Here is an 18,818-nt window from a genome sequence, read left to right as displayed (position 1 = left end):
ATGGCATTGTGTGAGTTACAGGCACTACAGGATGTGACCACACACACACACACACACACACACACACACACACACACACACACATACACACACACACATACACATACACACACACACACACCAAGAACACTGATCCTAACACAGTTTTCTCCTGAAAAAGAAGGAACAATTTGAGCACCAAAATGAATGCTACCTACAATGACTTTATGCATCAGTTTGATGCATATCAAAGATAAATCTATGAATTTACAACGATACTTTAAAATGCTAACACATTTATGATCATTGGAGAATGCCAAGGGATCTATCTATTTATTTTCAAAATTGCTAGTAATTGGAAATTCAACATTTTTCTTATTTTATTTATTTTTTGGATCACACCCAGTGTGCATAGGGGCTACTCCTAGCTTCAGGCATGGTGCCAGGGATTGAGCCTGGGTGGGCTCCTGCAGACCAAGCATGTGCTCTAGTCCAGCATACTATCTCTCAGCCCCTTATCCTATTTTTTTGTTGGGAATTAAAATATTGGAAAAAAAAACATATGAAAACTTTCCAGCAGGGGCTAGAGAGATAATTCAGGGGTTAAGGCACTTGCTTTGCAAACAGTTGACCCCTGTTCAACTCATATGCTTTCCAAACTATGCCATAGTGATCCCTGAACACAGAACCAGGATTAAGTTTGAGTTCCAAGAATGTCTCCATCCACAAAATTAAAAAAAAAAAAAAAAAAAGAATGTTCTGGAAATCGGTTGTCAATAATGTGATTGTACCTAACATTACTGAACTGTACACTTCCGGTATAGCAGGTAGGTCACTTGTGGGTAGAATGTTTGCCTTGCACATGGTTGGCCCAGGTTCAATCCCTGGCATTTTATATGGTTCCTCAAGCACTTCTGGGTGTAGATCCAAATCACAAACAAAACAAAACAAAAAACATAAATCAGTTTTTCATAATGACTATAATACACTATAACCTAGATACTGACATGACTATATTTAAATTATAAGATATTTCCATCAAAAGCATCCTTATGTTGCCCTACCAACTTCTCACTAATTACCAAACCCCACTTCTGACATCTATTGATGTCAAATTAACTTGGTTTCTATCTTTATAATTTTGTATGGCAAATAAACTGAGTCAACGTAGCATGTAACTTTCAGAAGTTTTTTTTTCAACACAATTTTTCTGGAGCTTCCTCTATTATGTATCAAATGTTTATTCCTTTTTATTACAAAGTTCTACAATCTAGCCTTTCAGCACAGTTGAAGAAAATCTTCCTTCGTTGCAGTGTTGGGCTAGTATTAATGGATCACTATAAAGATTTCTGTACAAGTTTTATATGAACATTAACTTTTACTTCTCTGGGATAAATACTCAGGAGTGAAAAAGCTGGTCTTTGCATATTTCATTTTTCCCCCAATAAAGTGTCAAGCAGTTTTCCAGAGTAGTTTACCAATTTTCTATTTCTTTGAACAATGTATAAGTTATCTGAGTTCTCTGAATTATTCTCATTGACATCTGATGTCACTATTTTGAATTTTTGTCATTCCAATAAAGTTCTTTATATATTCTAGATATTAGTTCTTTGCTGGCTATGCAGCATATACATATTTTTTTACCCAATCAGTAATTTGTCTTTTCGTTTTTGTAACAGAGAAAACTAGTTGTTTAATTTTTGTTTTGAGGGTCACACCCTGCCTCAGCTCTATGCTTTGAGGTCATCCTGCCAGTGCACAGGGACCATATAGTACTGAGGATCAAACTTAGTCCTCAGCCTGCAAAACCTGACCTCTCTGGCTAGTCCAAGCCTGTTTTGTTTTGGGGGACCACACCCAGCAGCGTTCAGAAGTTACTCTTGGCCCTGTGCTCAGAAATCACTCCTGGCAGGCTCAGGGAATCTATGGAATGTAGGGGATCCAACCTGGTTGTTTGCAGACAAGGCAAACATCCTACCCGCTGTGCTATTTAATTTTTATAATTTATCATTTTAACTGACCACAAACATTTCCTCCTCTCCCAGTGATGCTAAGAGCTTACTCCTGCCTCCTGTATGGAATGCTGGGAATCAAACCTGGACCAGCCGTATGCAGAGCAATCATGTACTACTATATCTGTACTATCCTCTGGCCAACAACTCCCCTTCCCCCCAATTTCTTTGTCATTTTATGGATCACAGTTTTGCTGTCAAATCTTTGACTTAATCATAAAAAATTTCACTTTTTTCCTCCTTCACTTTTTAAGCTTGAGTAACTCACTTTGAGTTACTCTTTTGGGTTGTTGTTGTTGTTTTTGGTGCCACATACTGCAGTATTTCAAGGCTCACTCCTCCCAGTTTGTCAGAGTACATCTGACTTCTTCAGCATTGTACACCATAAAAACTATTGCTTTTGCACTTAAAAAAATTAGTTGGGTAACAGTCATAAGAACATTGAGTAGAAATAAAAAATGATCAGACTTAGGTACCAAATCCAAAGCCAAAGGCAAGTAGATCAATACTCAATCTACAACAAGCTAGACACAGAGGGGACTACTTATACTAGCAGCAAAGGAGGAAGATATGGGATGCATGCTGGAAATGGGGGTTGGGTGGGGGGATGGGGAGAACGGAGGACAACATTGGTGGTGAGAATGCCCCTGATTCAATGTCACTATATACCTAAAATTTTACTGTGAATGATTTGTAATCCACTTTGGTCAAAATAAAAATTATTATTAAAAAAATTAGTTGGTGGGCCCGGAGAGATAGCACAGCGGTGTTTGCCTTGCAAGCAGCCGATCCAGGACCAAAGGTGGTTGGTTCGAATCCCGGTGTCCCATATGGTCCCCCGTGCCTGCCAGGAGCTATTTCTGAGCAGACAGCCAGGAGTAACCCCTGAGCACTGCCGGGTGTGACCCAAAAACCAAAAAAAAAAAAAAAAAAAAAAAAAAATTAGTTGGATATATCTCACATACATCATATGCCCCAATACTCATTTTTTGGGAGGGCCACACCTGGCAGTGCTCTCAGGGTTGGTTACTCCTGCTCTGAACTCAGGAATCACTCCTGGAGGGCTTGGGAGACCATATGAGGTACCAGGGATCAAACCTGGGTCATTCTCATGCAAGGCAAGGGTCCTCCCCGATTGCCCCACCACTCTGAGTCATAGCTATTGCTCCCTAATTCTAATTCCCCCCAAACTGTTTTAGCTATTCTAGTTCATTTGTCTTTCCATATTACTTTTAGGATAATTTTTATCTATAGCTACCAAATTCTTATTAGAAATCCCTCTTTGGGGGGCCGGGCGGTGGCGCTAGAGGTAAGGTGCCTGCCTTGCCTGCGCTAGCCTAGGACGGACCGGGTGTGGCCCAAAAACCAAAATAAAAAAAAAAAGAAATCCCTGTTTGGAGCCGGAGCAGTGGCGCAAGCAGTAGGGCATTTGCCTTGCACGAACTAACCTAGGATGAACTGCAATTGGATCCACTGGTGTCCCATATAATTCCTCGAGCCAGGAGCAATTTCTGATATGATACAGTGGCACTTAGCAAATTTAAAATCTTACACAACCATGACCACCATCTTATTTCAGAACATTTCATCACGCCAAGAGGAAGCCCTGTTCACATTACACAATCATTTCATAGTTTCTGGCATCACCATTTGCTTATTCTTTTCATGGATTTATCCATTCTGAATTTCATGTAAATAGAATCAATATCTTGTATAAATTTTTGCTGTGTCTGACTTTTGTGTTTAATTTCTTTCATTTAGTACAATTTTTGTATGTTCTTTTATTATTTATTTTAAATAATTTTTAAGCACCATGGTTACAAACATGTTTATAATTGGGTTTCAGTCATAAAATGCACACCCGCTCCACCAGTGCAACTTTCCCACCACCATTGTCCCCTCATTTCCCTCCCCTCCATCTCCTGCTTGTCTTCTAGAAAGGCATTGTATTTCTCTTTCTATCATTGTCATGGTAGCTTTAGTATAGTTATTTCTCTAACTGTACTTACTACTCTTTGTGATAAGCTCCTTACCATGGGCTGGTCCTTCCAGCCCTCACCTTTATTGTCTCTTGGTGTTAATATCATATTGTCTTATATTTTTCTTAAATCCCTTATATGAGTGAGACTATTCTGTATTTATCTCTCTCCCTCTAATTTCACTCAACATAATAGCCATGTATAAGCAAATTTCATCATTTCATTTTTTCTAACAGCTGCGTATTATTCACCTGTATAGATGTATCACAGTTTCTTTAGCCATTCATCTGTTGTTGGGCAACTGGGTTGTTTCCAAATCCTGGCTTTATAAATAGTGTATCTATTGATATGATCATATGGTTTTTAATTTTCCTTTTTTTTTTTTTTTTGGTTTTGGTTTTGGTTTTTGGGTCACACCCGGCGGTGCTCAGGGGTTACTCCTGGCTCTATGCTCAGAAATAGCTCCTGGCAGGCACGGGGGACCATATGGGACACCGGGATTCGAACCAACCACCTTTGGTCCTGGATCGGCTGCTTGCAAGGCAAACGCCGCTGTGCTGTCTCTCCGGGCCCTAATTTTCCTTTTGTTGATGTGGTGTATTACATTGATTGACTTGCATATGCTGAACTATCCTTGCATCTCCAGAATGAATCCTACTTGTTCATGACTTTATTGATGAGGCACTGGATCCTATTTGTTAGGATTTTAAGGATCTTTGCATCCATGTTCATCAGGAATATTGGTTTGTAGTTCTCTTTTTTTGGAGGCATCTGTCTATTTTTGGTATCAAAGTGATGTTAGCTTCATAAAAACTATTTGGAAGTGTTTCTGTTTCTTCAATTTCCTGGAAAAGCCTGAAAAATATAGACAGTAGGTCCTTTTAGAAGATTTGAAAGAATTTGTTAGTGAATCCATCTGGGCCTGGGTTTTTGTTTTTGGAATGACGTTTGATTGCCATTTTAATTTCCTCAATAGTGACGGGTTCGTTGAGATATGCTAGTTATCGTGGTTCTAACTTAGGTTATAAGTCCAAGAATCTAACCATTGCTTTTAGGTTCTCATGTTTTGTGGCATAGAGTTTCTCATAGTAGTCTCTGATTACCCTTTGAATTTCTGTTGTATCTGTAGTAATCTGCCTGTTTTAATTTCTGAGTCAGTTTGTTAAAGTTCTCTCTTCCTTTCTTTGTGAATTTTGCTAATAGTTTATCTATCTTTTTTATTTTTTTCAAAAACCCAACTCTTGCTTTGATCTTTCAGATTGTTTTTTGGATTTCCTATTCATTGTTTCTGCTCAAAGCTTTATTATTTCTTTCCCATCTTTCTTTTTCTGGTTCATGTTGTTGATCACTTTCCAGTTTTGTAAGCTGTGGCATTAAGTTATTTATATAGGCCCCTTTTTTTCTTCCTCAGGGATGCTTGCAAAGCTATAAAATTTCCTTTTAGTACAGTTTTTGCTGTGTCCCACAGATTCTGATAATTTGTGTCTTCATTCTTGTGTATTTCTAGGACAGGTTCTCCCTCCTGTGGCCTTGTTGTCTTTGATGCAGCTTCAGCTGCTCTGCATTCCTCATTTAGTACAATGTTTTTGAGGTTCATCTAATTCTAACATGTATCAGTACCTTATTTCCCCCCCTTTTTTTCATTACTCCTGAGCTCTGCACCCAAAAATTATTCCTGATGGTGTTTAGGAGACCATATGGGATGAAGATTGAACCAGGGCCAGCTGCTTATAAAGCAAGCATCCTATCTGCTATACTATCTTTCTGGACTTCATTCCTTAGAACCAAATAATAAATATATGGGTGCATGTTTATGGCTGTTTGTTTCTTCATTCATTTATTGATGGGCATCTGGGTTGCTTCTTCGTTTTAGCTATTTTCATGCTGCCATGAGTATCGGATGTTAGCAGAAAAATTACCATGGTAGCTGGAGAGATAGTAGACTGGAAAGGGTATTTGCATGCCTCTGACCTGTGTTTGATTCCACCCCCGCTAGTGGCCTTAAATGATCCCTGAGCACAGAGCCAGAAATAAGGCCTGAGCACTGTTGGGTGTGGCCCAAACAAAAACAAAAGGAAAAAATATGATCATGACTGGATTCTTGTTGTTGTTGTTTGGGGGAGGGGGTCACACCGGGCGGCGCTCAGGGTTAACTTCTGGCTTACCTCCATGCTAGCTCTGGTCCCATGACTGGATTCTTGCTCTGTGAAGAGAAAGACTTACTTTGGCAGAGCAGGGGCTCATAAAAAGTTGATTTCTCTAGGCCAAGAGAACAACAAAACACTCCAGTGGAAGAAACCTGGAGCACTGCGGATGCAGCTTTTCTTGATGAGATTCTGCAGTGTGTATTTATCCTGCCCTAGCTCTTGGATGAGTGCAGACAATGTGGGGATCCAATTTGATACCTAGTCTATAAAATAAAAGCAGGGGTGCAAGACCTTCAGGATTAAGTATTTGGGTTTTCACCCTCTGGGGACTGGGAGAAATAGTCAAGATTTTAAAACCTTTTGTTCATCTTTCCTTCTTGCTGGCTTCTAGGCTAATGCCTCACACTCCATCATGGCAGGCCCAAGCCCAAAGGGTCCCTGTACTGACTCCCCAGGAACAATAGGGTAAAGGAAAATAATGACAGCAGAAGCACCATCATGGTGAATTGCAGATGCAGAGACTATAGCTGCTCTGCTAGCATGAAAGAGAGCGAAAGTGCTCATGTACTTGATGGGCATTATACTGAGTTAGGTGTGTGATGCTAGGAGAAAGAGCTGGCTGAGTCTAGTTAGATCTTCCCAAAGAAGTGGGAGCCACCTTATTGCCTTATGTTACCAAACCTGCCAGCAGACTGACGTAGCCGAGGCAAAGGGATTTTTGAGTCATTGTGACTCAAAGAAATGAATTATTTCTCGGGTGCTCATTGAAGTAGGTTCTCATGATGCTGCTCTGGAGGTCAGACACTTTTCTTCAGTGTTGGAGATCAGGTAAGTCCCCAGTGGGGACAGAAGTGGAGTAAGAGGAAGTGGCTTTTTAAAAATTACTTATTTATTTTTTAATATATAACATCTTTATTTAAGCATCATGATTACTAGCATGATTGTAGTTTTTTAAGAAAGGAAAGTAGCTTTTTAAGGCTGCTCAGGGACATATTACAACAGGAGGGCTGGCTTTCTTTTTTTTTAAGAAAAAAAAAAAACCCCAACATTTACATATTCTAATTTTTTTCACCTTTCAACCATAGGAAGGTTGAAATTAGATGACTGCAGAATGAGTACTTATCTGAAAACAGCATTTTAACATTAATGTTTTAAAAGCAAAGCATAATGTCTAAAACTCCATATTCTATTATAAATAAATATACGTATATGATAATTGATATTCCATATTTTACAGCCCATTTCCCCCTGTCAGGCCTTGCTGCTACATCATCATGAATGACTTAAGTTAAATCATTATTTAAGGTAATTAAGAGACTTATTACTGTTCTTTGCAACTGTTTATTGTTTAAAACTCAAACCTAAAGAAAAGCTGCAAGAGGGAAGAATGAACATCCACTGGTCCCACTGACAGCCACCGTTATCTTTGGCCACATTTGCGGGGGGAATTAAACGCTCTTCCTCTGCCGGCACCAGCTCACGTTCCTTCTGCTCATTTGCTTCGTTTGCAAACGGTTGCCATAGCCGCGTCCCCTCCCTACCAGACTTCAACTCAGACTCGGTGGACGGTTGAAGCACCCGCAGGTTGTGCGGGATCAAGCTGCAGCAAGGTCCAGCGGCTCCTTTGGACTCCCCGAGGAAGCTTCTAGGCCGAGTGGGGGCCAGCTTTCGGGGCAACCCTGTGCATTTCTGCGGTGTCCACAACTCGGAGGCTGCAGCTGCAGGAAACTGCGCGGCCCAGCTGGTTGGATGTTTCGATTTGCAGAGAGTCTAAATCTCTGAAATCTTAGAATTGAGACAATAAAAATACACAATATTGCAAGAATAGAGCAAGAGCAAGATCCGATGGGACCATGTAGTTTCTGTCAGAGCCTACACGCAGCCTCCCTGGTGGTCTAGTGGTTAGGATTCGGCGCTCTCACCGCCGCGGCCCGGGTTCGATTCCCGGTCAGGGAAGGAGCATATTTTTTATAATGTTATAGTAAGTAGATTTTTTTTTTTTTTTTTTTTTTTTGGTGGTTTTTGGGTCACACCCGGCAGTGTTCAGGGGTTATTCCTGGCTCCAGGCTCAGAAATTGCTCCTGGCAGGCACGGGGGACCATATGGGGCGCCGGGATTCGAACCGATGACCTCTTGCATGAAAGGCAAATGCCTTACCTCCATGCTATCTCTCCGGCCCCGTAAGTAGATTTTTGAAACAATATCCTATTTAGTTCCTTTTAATCTTTAACGTCGTTTCTACTGATCATTATCCTCTCACAGCTGGACTGCTGTAGGAAACGCAGAAAACGAGGGAAAGAATTCAGCATCAGTTTTGTCACACAGTGAGAACCAAACATACTCATTTACTACCAACACAACACTTTTAACACATTATTTATTTCTAAAACTTTCCAGTGGGAAAATATTCTTCAGTAATCTAATATTGTCCTCTCACTTATTTGGTTTATTTATTGATTTAAAACTCCTAGTTGATTTTTATGGATTAGGATAAGTCAGTCAGTGTTCAGTATAATAAGATATAATGTCTTAATAGTCACATTACATTCATCAAAACGTATGGGTTTAAATATATATCCACCATGTACAAAGTTGGCAACTTATATGCATTTTCCTGCAGGTAGTCTTTTCATGCAACTATATTTTATATACTTTAGAAATAGCTACAGGCTGGCCAGGAAGAACTAGCTCATTCTCTCATATGGCACATAGTATTCTGTTGTATAAATATTCTATATTTAACTGAATGGCCCCCCATATTGGACAACTGGGCAGTTTCTACTCGTTTCCTTTTACACTCAGTGCTCCCATAAATAACGGTAAAGTATTTATTAAAATCATTAAATAATATTTTGCGTGTATGGAGTAAATACCCAAGAATCAAAGTCCTGGATCAATAGATATAAATAATTGTGCTGTGGAAAGATATTGCTAACATGCCTTCCACAGAGGCTTACCAATATATGTTTTCATCAGAGATACAAAATGTAAACATAATTTTACAAATTTCGTCTGATTTAAAAAATTCAAAGTCTCTAGAGTCAGTCATATTTCTAGATGCTTAATTCCCTGCCCTCCCTCCAATTCTGATTTTACAAAGAAGGTTGTGATGAATACCTTTGTCTTTAACTCTAAATAATGCCTTAGTCTAAATTCATGAAAACGGATTACTGCCTCATACTGTATAGTTAATGAATTAAAGAATCAAGTACAAATATTGAAATAATTAAAAAGTTGGAAAACTCACCAGTGGATAATCAAATTACTATTGGGCTAGAAGACTTTTGCCACAATGTACATTACATAAAGACACCATTTTTTGCTCATCTAAACTTTCTATCAATGATATTAAAGACAAATGACAAACTGATAGAAATCTGTCATGGAAATATTCAGAAGGTGAGAGAGAGGTCAAGCATATGCTATAGTCAGTTTTAAAACTAATATAAATAACTGATCAATTTATGAAAACCATCAAGTGCAATGGTGATAGAATGGATGCAATAAAGACTTCTTTCCTATTCTCCACTTTTAGAAAGATAAAAAAAATCTGGTAACATTCATAGATAGTAGAAATTGCTCCTGTCACTCCACATTATATTTAGCAACATATATATGTAATATATAATATGATATATTATATAATATATAATGATACTATAGATCAGGGGTCCTCAAACTTTTTAAACAGGGGGCCAGTTCACTGTCCCTCAGACCATTGGAGGGTCTGACTATAGTAAAAACAAAACTTATGAACGAATTCTTATGCACATTGCATATATCTTATTTTGCAATGAAGAAACAAAACAGATACAAATACAATATGTGGCCCGCGGGCCATAGTTTGAGGACCTCTGCTATAGATAATGATCAATATATAACGATAGTAGAGATGATTATCAATATATATAATACTATAGATAATGATCAATATATATAATGGTACTAGAGATAATGACCAAGGGGCAAGCTCCCTTTAATTTGTCTCTAAGTACATCAACTGGATGCATTTGCCCTATGGGTTCCCTGGAGTTGGAATGACACACTCTCAAGTTTATTTTCTGAAGTCCCATTCCAAGGTCTGGAGATGAAAACTAGAAGCGACTTTTCTTGCATGGAGGCCTGAGAAAATTAAAGGGGACACGAACTTAGAACTTTCTTTTTTTCTTTCTTTCTCTCTCTCTCTCTTTCTTTTTTCTTTTTTTTTTTTTTTAGTTTTTGGGTCACACCCGGCGGTGCTCAGGGGTTACTCCTGGCTCTATGCTCAGAAATCGCTCCTGGCAGGCACGGGGGACCATATGGGACACCGGGATTCGAACCAACCACCTTTGGTCCTGGATCGGCTGCTTGCAAGGCAAACACCGCTGTGCTATCTCTCCGGGCCCCTCTTTCTTTCTTTCTTTCTTTCTTTCTTTCTTTCTTTCTTTCTCTTTCTTTCTTTCTTTCTTTCTTTCTTTCTTTCTTTCTTTCTTTCTTTCTTTCTTTCTTTCTTTCTTTCTTTCTTTCTTTCTTTCTTTCTTTCTTTCTTTCTTTCTTTCTTTCTTTCTTTCTTTCTTTCTTTCTTTCTTTCTTTCTTTCTTTCTTTCTCTCTCTCTCTTTCTTTCTCTCTCTCTTTCTCTCTCTCTCTTTCTTTCTCTCTCTCTCTTTCTCTCTCTCTCTTTCTTTCTTTCTTTCTCTCTCTCTCTTTCTTTCTTTCTTTCTTTCTTTCTTTCTTTCTTTCTTTCTTTCTTTCTTTCTTTCTTTCTTTCTTTCTTTCTTTCTTTCTTTCTTTCTTTCCTTCCTTCCTTCTCTCTTTCTTTCTCTTTCTCTCTCTCCCTCCCTTCTTCCTTCCTTCTTTCTTTTTTTAACAGTTGCTTTATTAGATGTGAGTATGCATAAGTATATCACATTTTTATACGTACAGATATACACGACTTCATACAAGTTGTGAGAATATTAGAGCATGACCATGAGATCATCTGGGATCCAATTAACACATCTAGATCATCTGCTCTAAAAATTGAACCACATCCCTAGCCGCCTCCTCCTCTTCCTCTTTTCTTTTCTTCTTTTTTTTTTGTTGCAGTGTACTTCACTGTATTTATTGTTCTATTAAACCTTAATAAGTTCAGAAATATAATGACAGAACCGTGATGAAAAACATTTCTGGTATTTCAGGTGTTCCGATTCCATTTACAGTCATTCCGTTCTGTGAATCTTGAACAGTGTGTATTTCATGAAATGTGTTGTTTCCGTCAACATTTGCTGTTTTCTGTTTTTATATCTTTATTTCAATGCCCTGATTGCAAACCTGGCCTGTGGTTGGGTTTCAGTCACAAGAAGAGCCAAGAGCATCTTCTTTTCCTTCTGGATGAGCGTTCGTCAGGATGAACTTCTTTTCCTTAAAAACAGCCAACCATTCTTTGTACCTGCGTTGGTGGTATAGTGGTGAGCATAGCTGCCTTCCAAGCAGTTGACCCGGGTTCGATTCCCGGCCAACGCAACTAAGCTTTTGTTTCTGAACTCATGAACGGAGGCCAGAGTCGCCTTTCCTCAGTCTCACGGTCCGCGTCGGTCCCGGCTCTGCCACTCGGCGGCGACAGCCTGAGGTGAAGGGAGAGGCTCTTGCGGGGAGGCCTCGAGCGGCCCCCCAGTTCTCCTCTGGCAGCCTACTCTGGGCTGGTCGAAACCTCCACTTTGTTTTAAAATTTATTTTCATTTTTTAACTGAAACCCAACTACAGACATGTTTCTAATCACAGTGCTCAAACGAAGCCACAATTATAAGACAAGAAATGAAAAACAAATTTTCAGCCCATTCTCCTTTTTTTATTTCTTCTCTTTCTTTTTCTTTCTCTTCTTCCTCTCTACTTTTTTTCTCCTCCTCTTCATTTTCTTCTCCCCCCTTTTCTTGTCTTTTCTCTTCTCTTCTTGTCCTTCTTCCTCTTTCTCCTCTTCTTCTTCAGCTTCCTTTGCTTCTTCCTCCTCTTGTTTTTCAACACTCTCCTCCATATGAACTCATCACCAGCCCAGCTCCACAGATTCCCAAAGTCTAGGACCCACCCATCATTTAAATACATATTCCCCGACATGAATATGCCAAACTAGATGTAAAATGATCATAGAAGCCATAGAAGCTCATATGAACAAAAACAAAGCGCAGAAACAAAACCAACAGCAGAATGCTGAACTTGGGGCTGCAGGGATGATAGTCTAGCAGTGCTTGCCTTGCACATGGCCTGCAAGGATTGAGCCTCCAAGTCTGAGCCTATTGACAGGATTTTCTGGGTGTAAAGTGAGGAGAGATTCCTGATGTGACCCCAAAACGAAAGAACCAACAAACTAAACCAATAGAATATTCAACTAACAACTTAGAGTGAGAATATCCAGACAATGATTGAATTAACCTCCTTGAGAGCAATAAGAATTCTCACAAATTTTCTTTTAAAATCTTCATCTCATCACCGTGTATTTGCAACAAGCAATATTAAGTCAATTATTCATATCTGCCAAGGGGCAGTCTTTAGGGGGCACGGAAAACTGGGGGAACAGTGGAGGGAATATTATACACTGGTTGTAGAAGTATTGACATTGACTGCTAAAAATGATTTTATTCTGAGCAACAGTATTAGCCATTGTATTTAAATAAAGGAATCATTAAAAAGTAAATGATTAAAATGCCTATTTTCCTTGTCCTTGTTTTTCTTTTGTCCCTCCGCCCGTCTGACACATCTGGCGACTGACACATCTGGCAAAGCGGCCTTGGAACTTCCCACAAAAAGCTTCCGGACCCGCCGCAGAGCGCCCGCCGGCTGGTGGCGCGCCGTGATCGTATAGTGGTTAGTACTCTGCGTTGTGGCCGCAGCAACCTCGGTTCGAATCCGAGTCACGGCACTTCCTGGCCCCTTCCTCGGGCGCCGTTGGCTTTTTGCAACCCTTTGAAGGGAAGGGGGCTTTTATTTCTTCGTCCAGGCTGCGTGCGAGTCGGGTGAAACGTTGCCTGAAATAGGTTCCCGACTGCGACTCCCCGGATTCCTGCAAGTCTCACCAGGCGCTTTGGTTCTCCAAGTGGCGGCATTCTGGACTCTTCAACCCGGGTCGTCTCATTTCGACCCCTGAGACCTCTGCACAAATTTTGCTTCCAGCCCGAGCAAACTCAGTTAAGCAATTATAAGCAAAAAGTTATGGCCCGGTTGTCAGCGCCCGGCTAGCTCAGTCGGTAGAGCATGAGACTCTTAATCTCAGGGTCGTGGGTTCGAGCCCCACGTTGGGCGTTGCTGGTAACTCTTTTTCAAAACATCTTAGGTGAGTTGTGTATGTGTGTGTGTGTTTTTTTTTGAAGTAACAAAGGTGAAAATGTAATTGAGAAGAAGGATAAGCTCACAACAGAAATACAATTGTAAGAATAAATTTTAACAAATTACCTGAATACAGTTTATTTTAACTCTTCTCAGGAAAAAACCTATATTTGTTCCTCGAAGCTCAGGGAACAATCAGGTTGTCTTATTTGAATTTGGGTTGACCATAGGCCAGGCAAATGCAAAACTTACTTTGCTATCCACTCTGGCTTCAAATATTTATTATAAATAAATCATTTTCATTCTTCCCTTTTTCAATATAGAGGTACAGCACATATATAGTAATAGATAACATTTGTATCACTGGAAAAAAATTGTGCAAAAAGCATATTTTTCCAAGAGAAATTTGCCTCATATTTTTGTACATCTATTGCAAAGTTATAATTCAACGTATTTCACAATATAATTAAATATGTATATAATTTTCTTATATTTTACTAGAAAAATGCTGAAATAATGATGGACTAATATAATTATATGTAAGTGAATATATATAGGTGTGAGTGAATATAAAAAAAGATAATAAATGATACATTAATTAATAAGAAAATAATAAGATAATAAAACCAGAAAGATAATAAAACTAGAAGGTTTAAGTGAATAGATAGTTTTAATGATGATGAATACTAATTTCTTGAAGGGACTTATAAATATCATTTTTAGCAAAACTGTTTTGAATTTTACAGCTTAGACAATATCTTGTTAGCAACTTTTAAATGTCTAATTAGCGAATTGTGTTTTTAATGAGCAGCTCTTTCTAGTTTGGGGCCTATGGGTTCCCCCAGCAGTGAGGTCCTCTGCTCTGCCCCCTGAGCAAGCCGTAGCAGAAGACATGAAACAATCTTTGATTCTTTGTGTGTGAGGGGCCATAAGGGGAGGCGCTCCTGTGACACAAACTCAAAAGCCTTGAGAGAAAGTATTAAAAAATTTGGTTACATAAAGTAAACAGAATCTTGTTCAGTCAAGTCCAAATATATGTATAATTCATGTTGTGTTTAAAAAAAACTAGGCTAAAGTTTTTTCCTTTCTTTTTTCTCCATATTTTGCTGTTCCTATGCAAACAAACAAACAAACAAACAAAAAAACCAAAACCCAAAAAAACCCTGCCATGCAACACCTTTTTAAAAAGAGGAAAAAAAAAAAAAGAAAAGAAAAGAAAAGAAAAAAGATCTATTGTTTTTGTTTTAAATCTCTTATCTTTTAGAACGGGGATCCTGACTTTTTCATAGAACCTTGGGACAAGGATTACTTTATTTTACCAACTCTTCCCTCATTTTTCTATAAAACTAAGAGGAAAGGAATACAGAAAGGCTGGGGGCCAGGGGCCAAGTGGTCTTAGAGGCATTGATGAGGAAATAAATAAGGGCAGAACTAAATATCCAAGCCAAAGTCAATGACAATAGAATCAAGGGACCTAAACTTTTAGCTTCTAAACTTAAAGGGTCCTGCTATACTGGCAGCATAGGGTAGTGGTACAGGATGCACTCTGGGTCCGTTGGTGGAGGGAGGTTGCCACTGATGGTGGGAAGGCCCTGACTCACTGTATATCTGAAATTCAACTATGAAGAATTCTGTAGATCATAATGATTTCAGTAAAATAAAAATTTAAAAAAATCATATAAACAATTTCCTACTTATTTCATTTCATTTCTGCTCTCAGTGATTGCACTAATTCCTGTGGTGTTGAACCTGGGCTAGCTGAATACAAAAGCAAGCACCCTAACCGCTGTACAATCATATTACTCTGGCCTTAAGTGACTGAGTATTTTAAGATTGTTCTTTAAGTTCTTGCAGGGGAGAGAGCTTAAAAGGGCTCAACAACATACAGCAGACCTAGGTTCCAGCTAGGGCCTACTGTTTGGGTCGAGCAACACTCAGCTGGCTAGTCCAACTTGAAGGAAGCTCAGCCAGTACTTGGGGGGGTTCAGGGAAGGCCTGGGGAGAGCAACCTTGGAGTGGGAGAGAGGGAGTTGATCCCTCCTGATACAGGGAGGAAGGACGAAGTAGAAGACAAGGGAAAGTCAGGGTTGGCCGTTGGGGTTTGTTTTCAAAGGGTCTCAGGGGCTAGAAAAATAGTCTAGAGGGTAAGGCTTGGGTCTGTCTGATCCACAGTTTGATCCCAGGGTTTGATCTCAGCACAGAACAAGGTTTCTGAGCTGGTGTCTGGACTGTTGTGAAATATCACACAAAAATAAAGCAAAAACAACTGGCACAACTTTCTTGGAGGGCAAGTATTCCAGAACTAGCAAAAGTAGAAACATATTAATAATTTGATCTGGTAAGTCTACTACCAAGAAGCAGACTTCTAGGGAAATCCTTACACACGTGATCTATTTGTATAAGAATGTTTTCTGAAAAAATTTTTATTATAACAGCCACACCCTTGGAACCATGGAGTGATCTGTCCATCCCATGGAAGGTTATGCAGCTGCTTAAAAGGAATTCTAAAAGCATCTTTTTCTCCTATGACAAACAAAGAAATTGAGGCACAAGCTAAGAGTTGATGTACAGACAGAACTGATCTTGGGGGTGTTGTGGGGTGTATGAAGGCTGGTGGACAGAATCAGATGTTGGTGGAGGGTGTGGTGTTGGAAAGTTGTACGCATGAAACCCGATCTTGAACAATGTTGTAAATCGCAGGGCCTCACTGAGGAAGAGCCTGAGATATAGATGTTCTTGTTCTCAATTTTTTTGATTTTCAGCTTTCCAGGGAAGAATGATTAATTGAAAAAAGAGGGAAAAAATAGTAAAAGAAGCAAATAGAGTTGAAAGGATACGGTGCTGTGGTTCAAATTTTACTGAACACTGCATAGCGTCGAGGTCTTTGAGATGTCCTGAGAGTGTTGATGGCCTACATTAGGCTTTTGAGTAAAGGGCTTTAAGTAAAACTAACGTCCCTGGGTGGGCTCGAACCACCAACCTTTCGGTTAACAGCCGAACGCGCTAACCGATTGCGCCACAGAGACACAGGAACCTCCTTGTTCAGATCCACTTCCTGGTCACAGAGGCCGGGTCTCATGGAAGAATGACGTCCCGGGTCCCTAGGAGCCAGGTAGCCAATGCAAGTGTCTAAAGGGATCTGGCACCCGCCCTCGTTTCCAGTGGCAACCGAGTCCTCCAGGAAGAGTCATCTCGTCCCCACTCTTCGTGCCCTCTGAGGCGCCGTGGGATCTGGAGACGCAATTGCGCCCCCCAAAAGCCCGCTGCCGGTGGGGTCCCCAACGACAAGCCTGCACAAGCAGCCGGTCCGGTGGAGACAAAACCTTGAGCTGGGCATCTCCTGAATCCATGAACTCAAATGATTTGGAAAGTGGCTCATTTGCGGAGCACTTGCCTTGCAAGGAATCGCCAGCACCGCAGAAATCAAAGCAAAAAGCAAAGTGACTGGAGACCTGATATGCAGATGATGCATTGTGGGGGTTCCACTCACCATGATGACCTAGCTGCTCCCCCTACTGAAGGCCCAAACAGGCAACAACTGAGACCAACTCTGCTCCCTCTGAGGGAAAAATCTGTCAGCCACAGTTTGGGAAGTTGAATAAACTTTGTATCCCGAATCATAAAAAAGGCAATTTTGTCACTATGATCAAAATAAAAATTATATTTTAAAAAAGGCCATTTTGCTCTCAAGGGAATAACTCACCAGAAAAACAACAACCACACCCTTTTAATTAAGCCTTGCTTTTCTGCCTGCAATGGTTCTGCTAACTCTACATTTTTTGTAAACTTCCAAAATGCCTTATTCTGCATTATGGAATTCCGTACTGCCTTGCTTCTCACCCAAAGTATTTGACAGTTGACCTAGGATCAAGCTCACTACCCTGAAGTGGGGCTTTCTGGTGGAAGAGTGGCATGCCCTTGAAGATTTGGGTTTCGTGCTAACTGGAGGAAAATATCTTGGAAATCTGGGTAGCACCTGACAAAATGGTATTATGTTCCAAACACAATATATGGTGCTATTTCACCCAGGTTCAGGATAAGTGGTCAAAGTGAGAAGAGCATCTCATTATGATCTGAAGTAATACGCAAGGGTCCGAGAAATATTACAGTGGGTAGGACGCTTGCCTTGAACGTGGCTGACCCAGGTTTGATCCCTGACATCTCTTACGGTCCTGTGAGCCTGCCAGGAGTGATGCCTGAGGCAGAGCCAGTAGTAACCCCTGAGCACTGCTGGGTGTGGCCCTAAAACAAAACAACCCCTCCCCCCACAAAAAAAAGAAAGGAAAAAATAATACACAGTGATTATTTGCTTCCCGAATTATAAATTTTGACTTGGTTGATCTTAATTCCTATAATTAAGTGCTTCTACCAGAGACATAATAATGACTATGAAGTTGCTACTGAGTCTCCCTCCTCCACACTTGAGACACCACACTTGTATTTTTGGGTCACACCTGGCAGCTGACTTGCATCAATCAATGGTCTGCATCCGAGGTCCCTGAAGCCCGACAAGATTTCTTAAATCTGGAGTGACACCTAGTGCACATGTAAGAAAATGAGTTGAAGGCTATATAACATAGGTAATAAAGTCTACGACAGTGTTAGCCTGGCTCAGAAGTCGGTTAGAAGCAGTCAGAAATGAATGCTATGTAATCTAAGCAAACCTCCGTAAGCAAAGAGAACAGCTTGGCAACAAAAGGATAGCCTACGGGAATAGGTATAGGTACTGAGATCTTTTCTTGTGAACAAATTATCAGGGGAGAGCGCGCACGCAGTCCCCCACTACCACAAATTACGCAGTCGAGTTTCCCGCATTTGGGGAAATCGCAGGGGTCAGCACGCCCGCAGTGCAATGGGCGAGCCTCACCCTGGGGAAACCACCTTCGTGATCATGGGATCGCCCCTGCCAGGTAAGTATGACTTCCGAGGCTGCCCTCTCGCACCAGCCACAAGGCCCGTACACTGTAAGCACACGGTGACTTGACGCAACAACGCTCAAAACCCTGGCCATACTGCCCTTAGAGAAGCTGCTCTCAGCCGCGATCCTCAGCCAAGAAAATGCTTGCACGGTGTAGGAAACGGCGGAGAATTATGACAGAAATCACCAGACATCAGCCCCCGCGTCGCCTCATTTGCATCCGCCCCGCCCCTTAGGGGCCTAACGGAAGGGCTCCTCCCGCAGGTGGGTTGCAAACTAGAGAGTCTGGTCGCGAGTCCCACAGACTGGCGTTTGAGTTGCTCTCTCCTAGTCCTCGTGGAAGGACTTTCCGAGGGAGTCCTCCAGCTCCTTCAGAAGTTTGCACACTATGGAGAAAATGAAGGAAACGAACTTCTTCTCTTTGCTGCAGAGCCTCCGGGTTAGGAATCAGAGACTGACTAGACATCCCAGGAAGGGCTGGAGCTGCAGTGAAGGTGGGAACTGTGC

The 18,818-nt window shown here is 40.7% G+C and overlaps 6 non-coding genes across 6 annotated transcripts; 4 read left to right on the top strand and 2 right to left on the bottom strand.

The window, feature by feature from the left end:
* The first annotated feature begins 8,001 nt into the window (after positions 1-8,001).
* On the top strand, positions 8,002-8,073 carry TRNAE-CUC (transfer RNA glutamic acid (anticodon CUC)). Its single transcript has one exon. It is a non-coding gene; the product is annotated as a tRNA-Glu (tRNA).
* Positions 8,074-11,527: 3,454 nt separating this feature from the next.
* On the top strand, positions 11,528-11,599 carry TRNAG-UCC (transfer RNA glycine (anticodon UCC)). The gene has a single exon. It is a non-coding gene; the product is annotated as a tRNA-Gly (tRNA).
* Positions 11,600-12,917: 1,318 nt separating this feature from the next.
* On the top strand, positions 12,918-12,989 carry TRNAH-GUG (transfer RNA histidin (anticodon GUG)). The gene has a single exon. It is a non-coding gene; the product is annotated as a tRNA-His (tRNA).
* Positions 12,990-13,296: 307 nt separating this feature from the next.
* On the top strand, positions 13,297-13,369 carry TRNAK-CUU (transfer RNA lysine (anticodon CUU)). Its single transcript has one exon. It is a non-coding gene; the product is annotated as a tRNA-Lys (tRNA).
* Positions 13,370-16,345: 2,976 nt separating this feature from the next.
* TRNAN-GUU (transfer RNA asparagine (anticodon GUU)) lies at positions 16,346-16,419 on the bottom strand. Its single transcript has one exon. It is a non-coding gene; the product is annotated as a tRNA-Asn (tRNA).
* A 1,728-nt stretch (positions 16,420-18,147) lies between these two features.
* On the bottom strand, positions 18,148-18,311 carry LOC126021545 (U1 spliceosomal RNA). The gene has a single exon (XR_007500052.1). It is a non-coding gene; the product is annotated as a U1 spliceosomal RNA (small nuclear RNA).
* Between the last annotated feature and the right edge of the window lie 507 nt (positions 18,312-18,818).

This window comes from Suncus etruscus, chromosome 10, assembly GCF_024139225.1.
Source record: "Suncus etruscus isolate mSunEtr1 chromosome 10, mSunEtr1.pri.cur, whole genome shotgun sequence".
Classification (NCBI taxonomy): Eukaryota; Metazoa; Chordata; class Mammalia; order Eulipotyphla; family Soricidae; genus Suncus; species Suncus etruscus.
The sequence above is the reverse complement of the archived record's forward strand: the minus strand, read 5'-3'. Positions and strand labels throughout refer to the sequence as shown.